The 17,765-nt window shown below is 39.8% G+C and overlaps 1 protein-coding gene across 2 annotated transcripts in view; it reads left to right on the top strand.

Annotated features, from left to right (window-relative positions):
• The window catches only part of LOC126393530 (inactive dipeptidyl peptidase 10-like), a 318,572-nt gene that overhangs the window by 59,657 nt on the left and 241,150 nt on the right, over nt 1–17,765 (top strand). The window contains exon 1 of one of the 2 annotated variants that reach the window (XM_050049724.1): nt 7,787–7,901. The exons of the other annotated variant lie outside the window; for it this stretch is intronic. The gene's annotated coding sequence lies outside the window, so the exon portion shown is untranslated. Of the gene's footprint in view, nt 1–7,786; nt 7,902–17,765 lie in introns of those variants that run through there. 2 annotated transcript variants of the gene reach the window in all.

Raw genomic sequence — 17,765 nt, 5'->3', positions numbered from 1 at the left:
TCCCAGTTTTGGTACCGTGACAACACTAATCTGGAGGGGGTTCATCTGCAAAAACTAATGAAAAACTAAACAATGATATTCGGTATTCGGTACTCGGTATTCGGCCAAGCGTTTAATAATATTCGGCTTTGGCTTCGGCCACAAATTTTCATTTCAGTGCATCCCTAGTGTAAATGCCGGAAGTAGAGACCTTTATGTTCTGTTCTTCCTGTGATAACTGGTAAATTGTTTCTACTCTAATGCTAATTTGTGCTTCGGGAAATTATTAATGACTTAGCTGAAAAAAATTGTAATATATAGTATAACATTGGCAGACCTTAAGCTGAAACTTAGCGACAGGACTCTTCATGGCCCTTCCCCTTTAAGTCAGTCTGAAATAATTTCTGCCATATCATACAAAAATCTGGAAGTGTTCTCTTTAAGCATGAACTAAACAGGATGAGAGGGTTTTACTTTTTCTTTGAATGGTGTGGTGCAGGGACACTTGGTTTTCCCCTCAGGTGGCCTTATTGGGTGGTGTTCTTTCCTCCATGTTTGCACCTGTTTTCATCATTCTCTACAACGTCTTATGTTCTGCCCCTCAGGGCCACTGTAGAGAAGAATACATTATTATACATATATGTTTACGTGCGTTGTTGGTGGTGTGGAAGCATTCATAATAAGTTACAGTGAACTGAAAGCTTTGTATTTTTTACTTTCAGCAGATATCCTGGTTCTTGCCAGAAAACAACCTTTCAAAACACATACACAAGGTGATATTCATTCAGGACTGAGTGCAGATGTTTATGGTCCATTGCTCTCAGAAATAGCCAGCCCCATCATCTGTTCTGCTCTGTTTGTGGACAGCTCGGCTTGTGTGGTCTGGCTTGACTGATCAGTGATTAGGTTGTCGATTGCTGACAGTTCCCGCAGGAGGACAGTGATGCTCAGAAACATCAGACCGTTTCACCATAATACTGGGGTTATTGCTGTGGATGAAAACAGTCAAAACACGAAATGCACCCCAACAAAATGGAGCACTTTCTCTGTTGGAATCTAATCTAGAAATACATGAAACAGCCTTCACTGTCTTAGAATTGGAAAGGATGGGGCATATTATTCCATTTCACCTGTGTTTGACCTTTGCTTTCCACACTAGATCCACTAATTTTTTATTTGCTATAGACGCAGCTGAAGTTTTCAGGGTTACATCTCCTACAGAGACACATAAGCCACACTTGCCTGCAGTAACCCTTGTCTCTTTGTATCTCTTTGCAACTTACTTTTCACCTTTTCACACACAGATTGAAAAGCTAAATTAAATTTGACATGGTTTCAATCCAAAATACACGTGTAATTGGTTAGCATGGACTGTATTATACTGACAACACAAAGGGGCTCGATATGTGTTTTGAGCCCGTGCTTTGACCTGTTATTTGTCTGCTTTGCACCATCTCACTCTGTGTATCTATTAGTCATAAGCTCTACTAAGCCTCTCAAGGTTATTTGGAATTTCCTGCATGGATGGTTTTCTGACATGGGCTTCATATTGGTGGCTTCAAATGAAATATTTAACCTCTCAGGTGCACTTGTTTCAGAATACGTGAGCTACAAGGTTACCAACCTTGAGTAAAGCACCGCCTCCAGTATCAGTGGCATCTCATTGTATCTGTCAATCAATGGCAGGTGATGGACAGTGCTGTATTTATTTCATTGATTAAAATCACTGACCCCATCTTATTACTGCCAGTCAGACAGTTGGAGGTAGATATAGGTTCTGGTTTACATACTGAGTTTCTTAATGTCTAGTGAGAAATACAGATGTCCTACATTTCATTACCATACTCTACCTGCTTTTATTCTTCAGACCTATATTTTTTTCTGACAGTGTGGTGAATTCCCTTGTGTTGCTAATAATATCATATGCATTACTTGGATTACTTATTACTGTTTATCATTTCCCTTTTGCCCAATATAACAGTATAATCTACAGTTAGGTGGCAGCGGAGGGTTCAGCATGGCTGATAGAAGGCAGGTACATTTTTATGTATTACCACTTCATTCTGGTCACAGATTTACAAACAAATAACCAGGATAATTGCTGGCATTGTGCATTTCTGAAAACCACAATATGTTACCTATCTAGCTGATATATTGGAACTACACATTTCAGTTTTCAATTGTGACAACACTGTGGTTAACTCGTGGTTAGGTTTCCTTACAGGTTTAGAAGACATTGTGTTTTTGCATAACATATCCACCTTTGTCACTACAAACGTGGCTGCAAATGTCCAGTCCTGTTGTTAAAGAATACCAATTTTCTTGTAGTTTCGATCAGTGGTCTGCTGCTGTCTGCTGCTTGGCAGCTGCCTTGCCCAGGTGTCACATCATCCATCATCCCCTGTCCTGCTAATGAAAAACTCATATACATGTAATCTGAACTACATCTTATAGATGAAGCGTACAAATGTAACACATCCATGGTTTACAAAAATACGTAAAATGCCGACATTCTATTCTGGCAACTCGTGGAGAGTCAAACATCTTTAAATATAATTTTACAAATGTAATTTAATAAAAAATAACAAATAATTAAAAAGCCCCAGAACTAAGTAACTATAACTAGCTCTCTTCTGCATGCAGCTGTTTTTGCAGATGCAAAATGCTGCAAATATATTTTTTGCCAGGGGTAATATTTCTGGGATAATATTCTAGGAGAGAACTAAATAAATGGATACTAGAGATTGGAACCTGCTGACTCACTAATTAAATTTCAGCCAGTATCACTTTAAAATTAAACTGCAAATAGATAGATGTGTAAAACATAGTAAGTGAATACATTTTAGATAAAACAAGACATGAATAAAACTAAACTACTTTCCTAACCCTCCTAACCTTTACCTAAATTATTCACTGCTCAGTTTCTTTTATTCTATGCTGCATGTATGCTCTTACACTCACTTAGGCTGTACTCATGTAGTGTTGCGTATGAATACCTACAGAAAGTAATGCACCAGAATTCATATATAACCCACTGTGAAGGCTGCGATCACTTGACCTGTCATGTGATCACGTAATAGAAGTAAAGAGGGAAGTATAAACAAGTAAAATCTGCAAACGAAGCAGGTTGTGGTGGTAGATGGGTTGAACAAACACAGGGCCTTCCCTCAGGAGACAGGTGTTCGGAACTGAGTGAAACCAAGTGAACTTTGAGTTATTTAAAGGTACGTCATCACGTCACCTCAATCTCCAGCTATGTTTCTTTACCTGAACCTAACCTACGTAACGTAACATTACGGGGGAACACCACTCAAGGTAAGAATTCCAATATGTTAGGTCCATGGCCGAGAAAAGTTCAATCAATATTTGTGAACATGAGCTACTCTCTCTGAAAGCCACAAACCAGAGCAGTAAGTCCCAAACTTGTGATGCCATTGGGTATAAAGTCTGGAGCTGCTCGATGAAGACTGAATTTGTAGAGACACAGAAGATTTGTTTTCCCTTTTATACCCAGACCTAGTGCTCTCAGTGCTCTCAGTGCTCTCAGTGCTAATACAGAAAATGTTGCTATTTACCCAGAACACTCCCCTAAGTGCTCTCACCGTCACCTAGAAGATCTTTCAAAATACATTGTCCATGGAGCAGCTCCAGACTTTATACCCAATGACATCACAAATTTGAGTTTTGGCATACTAGATTTTGGATTGGGGAGAGAGGTGACAATGTTTACTTATATTTTTTGGATTGTCTTAGATCATAGGATTACCATGATGAAACTTGAAAATGGGTGTACTGACATTACTTTACTCTCCGATAACTAACCTACTCTCCAACCCTAATCTACGTAACGCTACTCTCCTTAACCTAACCTAATTTTTACTGTCCTAAAACTAACCTATGTAACTTTACTGTCCTAAACCCAGGGGCGTAGGTTTGATTTGAGCTTTGGTAGGGACCATGCGAGCGCCTGCAGCGCGTGAGCTGACAAAATTTTCAGCATTAATTTGCATGCCTACTGTTTTGAGCTACAGATCAGATGATCTTGCTACTTGCAGACACTCTTTTCCATGTAGCCTACAGCCTATTCTGTGTAGCCTATGTAATATGAACATAATTATGCTGGACTAGTTATTGTGCAGTCACAGACATCAATTGAATTGCATAAACAAACCAGACGTCTACCAGACACAATTCAGCCGGTGAGTGAACCTAGTCATTGCTTAAAACTTACCTAGGAGTTTGCAACAGTTATTTCTACTGATTTATTACTAGCTAAAGGCAACTGTTATGACAACATGACAGCACCTTATCTCTGCCTCAGCAAACGTTACAAGACCTATTAGCTAACAGTAGCTAGTGCTAGCTCTCTGACTAGCTGCACCACCGGCTAGCAATGTTACAGTTTACATAGGCATTTAGGACGCAAACTAAACTATTAGCATTGATACAACTCTGTACAGAAAAATAATAGTCACTTGCTGCCTAATCAAAATCCTCGCTGTTGCCGATCGATTGTGCTTCGACTCTGAGCTGTAGAGCTCTCATCTCGAGACAATGACAGCCTGTCAGTGACAGGCACGCTGGTTGAGTATTGACGCCAAGCGAGCGAGGAAGGGAGGGAGGGAGGAAAAGTAGGCTGTTGATTGGATAGCTTGCTGAACAGCTGTCAACCGGGCCAGATAAGGTCTCGGAAGTTGTGAATGGTAATTCTAAAACGGTGATTTTGCGAAGTAGGCTACAGTTTTCACTTAGCATTATTTTTGGTAGGGACAATTCGTATTTCCGTGGCTTTGGTATGGACATGTCCATAGCGTCCATACCTAAAAGTACGCCTATGCCTAAACCTAACCTACATAACTTTATTTTTTAAACCTAACGTAGGCTACATAACTTTACTCTCCTGAACCTAACCTACATAACTTTACTTTCTAAACCTAATCTACATAACTTTACTTTCTAACCCTAACCTACATAACTTTACTTTCTAAACCTAATCTACATAACTTTACTTTCCTGAACCTAACCTATGTAGCATTATTCTTCTAAACCTAGCCTACATAACTTAATTCTCCTAAACCTAACTTAGGTAACTTTCTTATCCTAAACCTAACCTATGCAACTTTACATTAAGCAAGTAACTTTAAGTAAAGTACGTAACGTAACAATGCTTAACCATGATTCTTTTCCTAAAGCTAACCTAACGGGGAGGGTTTCTAATTCATGGGGCTCTAATTTGTAGCCTAAAATATCATACCAACTGTTCGATGTGGATATGTTGACTGACTAAACATACTCTGAAAATCAATTAACAGTGCAGTATGTATTTTATTTTACTTTATCATATTTTGTTTGGTCTGACACACAACATACCCTATGTAACAACACAAGCCCAGATTTCCCCTGACACACTGTATGTATTGTTGATGTATATACTGCTATAACTTCAGGACTGTAAACACGCAGTCATTCATTTGAGCCAAGTCTGGCAGCAGTGAATTTATTCTGTACAGTGGGGGGAAGTGAATTACATGTGAGTGTATGCTATGAAATGACTTATTGATTACACTGGTGCAGGAGTGATTAAAATTCATCGGAGGGGAGAGACACACAATGGCAGCCATGGAGATAAAATGCTTGCTCCGACCTTACAGATGGTACATAAACTGTATGCTTCCATCAGTTGTCGTTCAGTGCTGCTCATCTGTCAGCTGCAACACGCTGGCTTGTATACACCTAACAATGACAGAGATAGTGTGTGTGTGTGTGTGTGTGTGTGTGTGTGTGTGTGTGTGTGTGTGTGTGTGTGTGTGTGTGTGGATTCATGTTCTGTATATTCACCCTTGTGTGTACAGATGGGTGGGAGCAGGCTGTGAGAGCCCTGTCATGCAGAGATAAGACCTCTCTGCCTACACTCTGATAGTGTCCAAGTGATACCTATCTATTATTGCAGTCTATCATTGATAACTTTCCATCTGGATGCGGGTGTAAGTCCTGCTCATTTGAATTATGGATTCAACTGTAATATACTGTCGGCTAACAAAGATATGGTCAGGACCTCATATTCGTTATCATCCATTTATCCAACAAGCAGATCCTTAATTTTAACTGAATTCAGTTGTACTTTTATTCGCATTATTCCACTGACCATTATTTAGTAATGGTGGAGCTAATGAGTCATAAAAAAAGAGCAGGAGAGAAGGAGTTGCACTGTTGTTGTATGTGGTGTACTGTCATAGCCAGTCCATCTGTACTGAATTTAATTCCACCAGCTTGTGGAAGGGCAAGGCAAGAAAAGTTAAATTACATCACACATTTCTAACAGATGCAATTAAAAGTGCTTTACATAAGAGCGGGGAAAAATAAAAAGATTAAGAAGTATAAAAGGGCAATAAATTCCACAAAAACTTACAGAACATTTAAGTCAGTGCAATTATTAGCAGTGATTAAAAGCAAAGATGAATATTCTTTTCTATTCATTTCTGGGGGTTGAGGATTTATGTTGTGGAAGCAAATCCGAGATGTACTTAGAACCCTAAACCACTAAGTGAGTTATAGACAAGTTACAATACCTTAAAGTCAGTTTTTTAGACACTGGTAGCAAGTTCAGAGATCTGAGAACTGGTGTAATATGTTTGGCTTTCTTGAGGTGTGTCTCAAATCACATACTTCCCTTAGTACACTTCTATGTAGTATACTATGTGCACTATGTACTCACTGGCATAGTGCGTTAATTTCGACAGGGTAGTGTGGTCTCCAACCAAACGCGGCAGTTGTGCACTCACCAGAAATGACGACCGCAAATTAGCTAGTTAGCAAACTAGCATTAGCATTCGCGTTATCGTTCGCGGTACCAAATCATTACAGACTGCTAAATTAACCCAATAAACATAATGCTGGCTTATACCCAACAACAGTAAGGTGGTGCTTAGTGCAAAAACACATGTATTTGTACAATGCAGCAACGTTCACGGTCGCACAGTCCTCGGCTGCTATTCCCAGTTGTGGTCCCTCCCCTTCCGCTACGTAGCCAAGATGGCGACCATTGAGTGTGAGAAGCATCCATAGATCCACACTCAACTTCTTGACCGTTTTGAGTGCACCATCCAGGTACTCATAGTGCACTGCATTTTTCTATACTTCTCAGTGTGAACGCACTTATGCACTCAAAATATTAAGTACAGAAGTACGCGATTTGAGACACAGCATTGGTCTTTGTTCAGGGTTTCCGCGGGTCATTAAAAAGCATTAAAAGTCATTAAATAGATTTTGCGAAAATTAAGGCCTTAAATGGCATTGAAAAGCATTAAATTCAATGTACAGAGGCATTAAAAAATTAAATACACTTGATGGGAAAAAAACATTATTATTCACAATTTATTTTGATTATATAAACATTTAATAATTTTGATCGGAAGTATAATGTGATGATTGACAGGCGGAACCGTTTAATTGGTTATTGTTTACGGCCGGTGGCCTGGTGCACAAAGTCACAACACCGGATGCTTGGAATGCAACGTGCTGTGAGCGGAGGGAATATTAGCAAATGTCGGAAAAATGGGAAAATGCAAGTTTCAGCAGAAGTGGTTGGATGAGGAACTATTCAGAACCTGGTTAAAGCCCGTCGACGGTAAACCCGGAGAGGCATTTTGCAGCGCGTGCAAAAAGATCTTCAAACTTTGCACAATGAAATGCGGTGAAATCACACATGCTGTCAGATAGAACTTTGCACAATGAAATGCGGTGAAATCACACATGCTGTCAGATAGTCACAAGTCGGCTATTAAAGGCAGGCAGCAGTTAACTGTGCCGAATTTCTTTGCCGTGACCAGCAACGCAACTTCTGCTGTCGCCACCACAACTGCAGCTGCTGCTGCTACCACCACCACACCTGCTGCTATAGTGACCGCCTCCAGCCTTTTCAGGTTAGAGTTAGTTTTTCACATCATTCTTCAAGCTGGTTTTGTTATTTTTGAAATGTGCAGATAAATTCTGAGACTGTAAACCGTCTTGTGAGCCATTTCTAATTCACTATAGAGTGACAGTTATGTAAATTTACTCTATAGAGTTTCTCAAATATTCAAGATTAGCTGATGCTTACAATTTTGTCTATATATATATATATATATATACACATAATAAATAAATAAAGAACTGTATCTGCAGTTGGACATGGGCATTAAATTTGTTTAAAGTGGCATTAAAAAGGGCATTAAAAAGTGGCATTAAAAAGGGCATTAAAAAGCATTAAATTAGATTTGCTGATACCTGCAGAAACCCTGTTGTTAGAACTGTAGCTTCAGCATTCTCAATGACCTGTAGCTGCCTAAATGCTTTTTTGGATGAGGCCTGACAGAAGACTACAACAGTAGTCTAACATAGTGGAAATTAAAACGTGAGTTAATTTTTCTACATCTTGTTTGGACATATATCCCTAATTCTTGCAATATTTTGAAGATGATAAGAGGCTGATTTTGGAATAGACTTCATGTTTAAGTTAAAATCTAAATCAGAGTCAATCATAATACCAAGGTTTCTCACTTGGTTTTAAGGCTTTGAAGAGAGGGAGTCGAGATGTGTGCCAGTGTTCAGCCCTTATTCTGTCGCCCCAAAGACAGTTATCTCAGTTTTGTGTTCATTTAATCGGAAGAAATTTCTGCACTGTTTTTTGCAAATTTAGGTAATAAAAGAAACCTGAAGTTGAACTTGACTGCTAACTACACCTGAACATAAACTGGTTATGATAACCCTAGTAATAAATAGGCTCTGTTTTTTTTTTTTTTTTAACCTTAGAGCTGCATTTTTTTTCTGACCATTTGGGGGCAGTCATTTTCCCATTGCTGATATAAAATATTGATAAGCAGCTTTAAGGATGCAAACAATGCCTTAAGGTGTGAAACAAAACAGCTCCACAGGGTGTCTTTAAAGAGGGCTGCTGAGTGGAAAGCTCCCACAGTACAATGTTTTCCCTTCAAGGGAATGTAATTCATATGAGCACGCAAAAAATAGAAATTGATTTTGATAGAACAGGCCTTGACACGCACCATCTGTAATTTACATCACTCAAAGACAGACTTGAATTACTTCTTTGGAACTTTTGAAAGAGTAAAGCAGTCTTTCCTGTCAATGCTGACTGACTTAAATCTTTCATCTGGATCTTTACATCCTTGTCAGCAAATTTAATATGCACTTCACTTCTTGCTGAAGTACCCTTGGGTAAGTGAGGAATCCCCTGCTGGCCCAGTGAAGCTGCCAAGCATCCCGATGTTGTTTGGGCAGCTCTGCTCATGTCTGCATGTGTTTATTTCATATTGTGATTTCTGCAACTCTGTGCAAGAAATATGATTGTTATTAGTCAGTCTGCATTGATGACACACACCTCCCACCCACACACATATATACAAACAACACCCTATAGCAAGAATGTGTTATATAATGATACAACACACAAAGCTTGACACCAGCCATCACTTTGCATCATACTGCATGATCTATAGTTTTCCACAGCAGTGGGCGATGAAGTGATTCATCATTCAGCCTGCCCATCTTTAATAAACAATGACTGTGCTCGCATGAAGTGAAACATATTCTGAGCTTTCTCTGAGGCTGCAGCTGTCTAATTCCTCTCTGCTCAAACCCAAACACTCGCTCTGACTCAGAGCAGTAGAAATTGATCAGTCCCTTTCAGTGTATTTACTGTGCTGCAATTTGATTGTCACAGATCAATCCGTCTGCACCCTGAGCTGAGGTCGCAGCATTTGGGCATGCAACTGTATTGTGGCCAAATGGATCTGAAATTGATATTGATCTCCTGGTTTGCCCAAGAGTAGACGTTATTCATTCAATAAAAAACAGTAGAAAATACAGCACAGGGTGAGCAGAGGGTGAACAAAGGTGGGCTCTGCTAGTTTAGTGTGTTTGCTTTATTGAATGTTATTTCTATACAAGAGAAAACCTGGCTGTGGAGTTTAATGATATCAGCCAAAAAGACAGACACACGACTATTTTTTTTGCCACATAGGAGGACAATGCATTGTAGTATCTTTTAATTAATGCTCCTATGTAACCCATTCAAACGCAACTATTACCCCTTTTTGACAGTCATGGGCTGGCTTGGCTTGGTTTGGTTTGGGCCATGAGCCCAGTGCGACAGGTATTTGCATTTCCATTACAACAAGGCTAACCACTTTAAGGTGTGTCTTTAACTGATGACGGCTTGTCTTGAGTGATGACATTTTAAAGCAGTGGGCGGATCTAGAGCTGAAGTCCCCTGATATTTTTGCTGCATGTGTTTTTCCACAGCAGGGCAGGTAAAAGAAGTTTACCTGTTGGAGGTGAGCTGTTAGCAAAGGTGCAGTAAGAGCCTGTTGTCTGTAGCTCTGAATCTAACATCTCACTGTGGCTGTTTCTGCTTTTATTCTTCCTCTCTGCAGTATTGTTAGACTTGTCTTTATTGAAGAAAAGCCTCTAACAAAGTTCTGCTAATTCACTGATAAACACATTTAATTTCTTATGGTTTCTTCACAATAAAAATCCCCAGTTATTTTGTTATGTAAAAACTTTCAATGTGAAGTAGCAAGATGAGGGAAGGTTGAGTTTACAAGCAGCTACTTCACCCAAATTCTAATACGGCTGAAAGCAAACATGAAACAGTAAAATAAAGCAGGTATCTCAAGTAAAAACAGGACGCAGGAGAGACACTAAATTCCAAACCACAGAGATTCAGTTAGAAGCTACAAAGAAGACACAGCTGAACACAGAGACTTTTAAAAACGCCTTTCTCTCTGGTCTCCTGCACAGACATAGGTGAGTGGAGTCTTGCAACACTCATGCTTGTTTTAGGGGGAGAAGGGGGGTCATTGGGGGATGGCTGAAGTTGGCAAGATGTCACCACTACCTGGCTTTTGGACCTACTTTGGAGAAGGTCCGTGGCATAGCACGGCGCATCTAAACTGATAATGGAGACGCACATTGGTGCAGCAAGGTTTGCCTTGGCGCGGCTAAAAGTGACAATGAAAAAAAGGCCCATATAGCTTAACCCTAGCCATAAAGCAACATTATGCAACTTTTTACCATAAATAGCTTCGGCATCATTGTGATGGTACACTGATATAGGGAGAATGGCACCTCTCTCATTCCTACTCCACACCCCCAACACTTGTTCTTGCAATATGTAACTTTGGTGAGCAGCTAAGATCAGTGTGTATCTCTACAACACTAGCTAGCTCAGCTGTTTGACACTGCTTTTCATTTTGTTTTCTCAATGTTTCATTTGTATATGTGTGATTCTGATGTTTCCTTTTGACACTATGTATGTGGACAGTTTGAAGTGAGGATTAAAAAAGAAGTTAACTATGTGTTCACAGGACAGACATCATGGCAGAGGTATAGAGACAGAAGTGGATGTTTGACAGAGGAAGCAAGTAAAGGAAAAAGAGTGAGCGAGCAAAAGGCTGGACAAGAGTAAACTAATAAACAAACTAATGTAGAGTTACAAACTGTTTATACCATCCTGACTTAAGCTGTATTGAACTGTCTCATGGTTAATAGGAAAATGATAATCCGACAGCAGACTCCCTGCTAATGTAAAGGCCCAGAGACTCTGGAATGATCCGTTAAGGAAATGAGATTGGGCAAGTCAGTGGTCTCTTTCAAGTCCCTTTGTGAAACATGCTTTTATCAGAGAGCCCTTCCTGATTTTTAGGACCGTCTCCAGAAGCGCTCTTCCCCAGGTCAGTTCAACGTCTGCTTGGTAGCACAAGCTAACACATTAGCAGTGGCTAATGTCCCACATCAAGCTGCTTAACAGTCCCAACAAACTCACACCGACAACCAAATGGCTTGACTCTGTCGTTAAACCCACAGTTAATGTAAGCCTTGTGATGCTAACAGTAAGCCCTGTCACTGTGTATGTGGGTGCAGGCAGACTCTCACCCCAACTGTTCCTGGCTGTGGAGGTCACACTCCCACAGCACTAGTCTCATGATCAACAGAGAGGGAAAGAGAGAGAAGGACAGCAGGACAAGGTGGTGTGGAGGGAGGCAATACATTACACACAAGTCTAGAATATTATAGAATAGAATAGAATAGAATAAGATAGAAGAGAAGAGCGGAAAAGAGAATATATCTCTATGGTCTACCATGGGTGGAAATTTGTCTTCGTCTGACCAAACACAAAAGACAAAACTCTAGAATGAAGTAAGATTTTACCCATTTTAAATAGTGAAAAATAAGTCTGTATAAAAGTCATGTTCACATGTAGGACGGACGGCGGTGTGTACTGCATACACTGAGCAAATACTGATGTCCAAATGAGTACTTAAGTATGCATGGCCATGCCTAGCTTATGTACCTTTACTTTTCACATACACATATGAAACCAAACTACTTCTACATACTATCATGAAAACTTCACATGCATACAAGTCAAATGCTTTTACATTTTCCCCCTGTCAGTGTGGGTTTTCTCCAGGTACTCTGGCTTCCTCCCACAGTCCAAACACATGCAGGTTAGGTTAACCGGTGACGCTAAATTGGCCCAAGCTGTGAATGTGAGTGTGAATGGTCGTCTGTCTCTCTATGTGTCAGCACTGTCATAGTCTGGCGACACCCCCCGTGACCCCTACCAGGATAAGCAGTTACAGAAAATGAATGAATAAATGAGTACGCACATTTCAGTACTTTTCAATAGTTCCATGAGAGCTGTGTATATAAATGTGTGTTTTTCAGTTGGTATGTGAATCAGTTTGGTTTCATATGTGTACGTGAGAGGAAAAGTACATGTCTATACATGGTAACTCTGAATAACGTCTATAAGGGCCCCTCATGTACAGCTGACCATGAGACTCGTTGAGACAGGGATGACACTGATAAGGTTATGGCCTATTTCACAATCTAACATTGGCAAGGACGTATATTTTGGATTGTTGTTGTCTTCCTGTTAGCCATGAGACAGATCACTACAGCCTACAGTGTGTAACCTGCAGGTGCAATTTGTATTTACACCAGTAGTGTACCACTTTGAAATTGTAGTGGTGCCAAAATCACAGAAATACCTATTCCTCCATAATGTTGCTCTAACCGTAACGGCTACATCCAAAAGACACTTGGTTGTAATAGCTGCAATAGATCAGATTGCCAAATATGGTACTTTAATACTGTATTTAAAGTCATTAAGGTAATCCATGAAGCAGAGGTAAAAACCAGGTAAGTGAATATCCCTGGCAGTCACTTACCTCTTTAATACCAATAACATTTTCAGTTAGAAAGGGTGAGAGTAAGACCTGAGAGAGGCCACATGCTGGCCCTCAAATAATTCCATTCACCACTGACAGGTAAACTCCCGCCTTGCACAGTCAAACACTTGCTCCCTAATACATAGAGTACCTACACAAGCACAAGCTTGACACATGAGCCAGAATTTCACATAAAATGCCAAAGGCACCCAAACACAAAAAATCCAATACACATGCACACACTGTACACAGCTACATGAAAACTGCAACCACCTTCATTTTTTTGCATTTGAAATGTTGTATATTTTGCATTAATAGAAAAATATTTTCACATTCAGATGGCAGGAAGCAGTGTTTTAGTGTGTGGACAGTTTATGCAGTGCATTAAGCTTTGGCCTTGTAGAAAGAAGCAGTCCTTAAAACCCTGTCTTTATAATCTGGACTAGTCAGACAGAAGTTGTAATTAAGGGATCCATTTTTAACAGAAGTGCTTCTCTGTGCAGCACGAGGAAGTCATTGTCCCCTCAGCCTCATGCATTAACAATGAAAGCCATCTCACTGATAGGAAAGGAATGGGTGGCATTCTGAAGAATGAAATATCCAACCCACTTCTGTGGCAGAGAAGATTTCCCTCTGCGCTTACCGAGTGGCCCAAAATACTCTTTAGGATGTAAATGCAGCTCGTTAGGAATGTGTTCAAGTGCATACTCAGCAGACTGGGTGATTTAGCATCAAACTGATAACGGGACTCACATGCTGTGCTGTAGTATTTCTTGTAAAATATTGATTCAGACATGTTTTGAACAGGCTTGGAGAAATATGAAACATTATTGTAAAGCTGTTGGAGGGATTTTGGTCAAATCTGATGGATGAAACAAGGTTTGTAAATGCTAATTCAGTGGTGGAAAGTAACTAAGTACCAAGTACTAAAATAAGTACTCCTTAAGTATTGTGCTTGTTTCTATTTTATGCTATTTTATACTTATACATTTATACATCAGCATATCAGGTAGAGTACTCTACTCACTACACTTATCTGACATCTGGAGTTATTACGTAGATTAACATTTTACATGTGCATATACAGCAGAAATGTTTTAATCCCTGGGTCTTCAACAGGGGGTCTGCAACCTCTAGGAGGTCCTCAGAGGGGCACCAAATTATTATTACTTATTTATTCAAAAGAATTAAATATGTTTGAAAATACACAATAACATGATTCAAACATGGGAGAGCTGATGCATTAGAAAGCTAACTAAGCTAACTGCTGGCATGAATTTTTTCAACAGAAAACAAGCCAATTCCACTTTGCTCTTCATCCCCATCCTCTCCTTCAGTGCTCTCCAGTTAAAGTCAAAGAGAAAGCCAACCCCATCTTTACTCTCTGTCAAAATAAATTGTCTGCTTGCATTTTGCATCACAATATTTGGTGTTTTTTTGGCCCTGTGTCCGCAATTTTCATAGATTTTTTTTTTTTTAATAGTTTCTACCTTTGTATAAAGTCACAGCCTCACCAGCACCCATATACATTCGGAACACTGCAAAATAAGAAGATAATTCAGGCAGAGGGCAGAGTGTCTGCAGCTAAATACAACACCACAAAATTCTAGTGGGTCATAAGTGATGTTTGAGAGGGATCACTTTTGTATGAGTCATTCTTTGTTTTTTTAGTAAAATCCTGAAAAGAATACCTTTAAGGAAAGGTTCTGGATAGACATATTCCTCCCATTTCTGGGTCCAATCGATTTTCATTTAATTTTTATCCACTGTATAATTATTTTATTCTCAGATGAGATCAGAAATTTAAAATCCAAGTGAAGTTACGTCAGTGTAATCTGTTTCCTCCAGAAGCAAATGCAGCAAAAAATAAAAGAACAGTGCACTCATTGCTGGCACTTCCAAACCATTACCATATGCCCCAGTTTGCTTGTGTTTCTCCCTTTGGTCTCTCTGAAATTACACCTTGATAAATAGTGTCTCCTTGGCACAATATTAAACGTGTCCTTTGCTCTAATAGTGAGATCTCTAGTGGGGAATGCCTCCTGTGATGATGGACTGTCTCTGCTCCAAACCACTTGCCATCCATCCACATCCTGAAATGTGGTTTGGCTAAATGTCTCTGCATTGCTGTTATGTTGCCAAGTTGTAGTGCAGCAAAGAAGATATTGCAGAATCTACCAAGTTGCAATTTTTGTATCCTCTGAATATAATACTGTTAATGTATAAGAATTATGCTCTACACCTATACACATGCTATAGGCAGAAGTGCAAAGTTAAGACAAAACACTATTGGACAAATATATAGAGGACATGCAGTACAGAATTCCGTCATAATGTTCATCCAGGCTGCATGATGTACAGTAAGGGTTTCGGGAGGTTCCAGCAGTGCAATGAACCACAGCCCCAATGTACTTGCAATTCTGTACAGTATAAAATGTAACCACACAGCACAGCACATCCACTGACTGGGTGCAATGACCAAAATAACCACCAGACACAGACAGCGGTCCCACAGGGCTAATAATGGCTCTGTCTCTGCACCCCATGGCTTAAAAATATAATGTCTGTGCACCCGGGTGATGCTGAAGCTTGTGTTGCCAAACACCGGCGTGCCATTATCACTGCTTCCAGAGTGGCAGCGAGGCGGAGACATTTAGCAGGGTGTCAAACTCGCTGGAGTCCTCCATCAAACAGCAGCGACCAGAATAAAGGCTCTGTCAGAAATACTGACAGCTGTAATATTTCACCTGGCCCTGGAAGCCATTCCATTAGCCAAAACACAGACACAGAGAAATATTTCTTCTCTTTAGCCCCCCCTCGTATGAATACATATGAATATTTTTTGGGTTATTTCCTGCACAGTTGTTGTCATTGTTGGGTTAATGTGCAGAAAGTTAGGAGAGCAATTTTCTTTTATGCTGCCTTTGAGGACGTTCTGACCAAGGTTGATTTAGCAGCAGAATAGATATGTTCTCTCATTAAGTTGAGTATTTTTCTCTTCCATTTTTATTCATTATACCGGCTCTGATAAAGTATTTTCAATTTTGTCTAATTGTGTCTGGCAAAAGATGAAAGCGCCTTCAAAGTAAGACTCCACCTTCAGCTGTGGATGTTATCCACACAAGTGAAGTTCTGCAGTTGCACAAGTAAGAAAAGTGTAGAGGGAACTTTTGTATAATTTATAGCATCCGCACAGAAATACAAGGGCACAACTGCAATTTTTAATCAATGTAAGTAAGTCATACATTCACATTAATGTCACGTTTTTCAACTGAATAGATTTATGGACAGCTGCAGTTAGTCTTTAAAGGACAGTTGCACCCTAGGCATCACTTACTCTGATTTCTAGTTTGAATATCACCTTTGGTGGCACGGGGGGGCGATGTCACAGTAAGGTCATAGATCATTTTTAATTGATGCCACTCCTCATGTCCTACCACTGGAGATAGTAGCCAGTCATTATTTTTAATATGTATTGAGTTGTTCAGAGTTGTCCACTGCAGGGAGAGTGTTTTATGATTATATGATTGCAGAACAGAGCATATCAATGCCACTTGCTAACTGCTGAATAGTAAGTATACAATATTGACGCTGTGTACATCAATACTAATGCAAGCAACATGCATGTTGCCAATCTGTCAGTGTTCAGTTAGTATTTATAGATTCATGGATCCATCTGACATCAGAGTTCAATGAGGACTGGAACCATAATCTGTCATTTAACACTGACATGCTGATTGTGGGCTAATGGCTGCTGAGGACCTGACACTGATTGAGTGGACCAGGGGAATACTGTAGCTTATTCATATGCCACTTCCCTTTTGTATGACATTATGAGGCAATTCTTTTGTACAGAGCTTTTTATCAACAGGGGAATTTAAAAAGAAAAGAAAAGCAAAAAGAAAAGAGAAGAGACATTAAAAGGTATCCTGTGAGATTATTTTTTTTACTACCTGTAGTTCTATGAAGCAGTGTCTTCACAAGTTGGTTTCCATACACACATATGGGAATGCATTTCCTGCCCCTGGTTTCATAATATTTTAGTTACTGACAGTTTGTGGCAGTACAGAGCAATGAAGCATAGCCCTGCATATACAAAGGTGACAACAAAGAATACTGCAAGTGAGAATACACGGATGTAAACTTTATGGGATTTCAAATATTCTGTAAAATTGGCTTTACAAATGTCAACTCAGAGCGGAAAAACACCCCATGTCATCTCTGCTTTTTTCTCATCGTCCAATCAGATTATTTGAGAGGCGGGCCTTCTGAGGTGGTGACGACAACAAGTTTACATTCTGTAAACAATAGAGGAAAAAAACTGGTGATAGCGGCTGTTGGATAGCCAGATCTGTATGACTTTACAAACCACAGTCACCACAATCGCAATAGAAAACAGCAGGTGTGGAGGCATGTAAGTCCATCATGAAATGGCCATCATGGAGGTGAAGCTCCGTGATCAACTGATGGTACTCCCCGTGATCCAACCTCTTTTTCAAGGTCTCATGTACCCACATAGATCTCCGTTTCCCTGTGCCTAACAAACTATTTGCT

Source organism: Epinephelus moara, chromosome 7 (assembly GCF_006386435.1).
Source record: "Epinephelus moara isolate mb chromosome 7, YSFRI_EMoa_1.0, whole genome shotgun sequence".
NCBI lineage: Eukaryota > Metazoa > Chordata > Actinopteri > Perciformes > Serranidae > Epinephelus > Epinephelus moara.
This window is presented reverse-complemented; position numbering and strand designations above follow the sequence as displayed.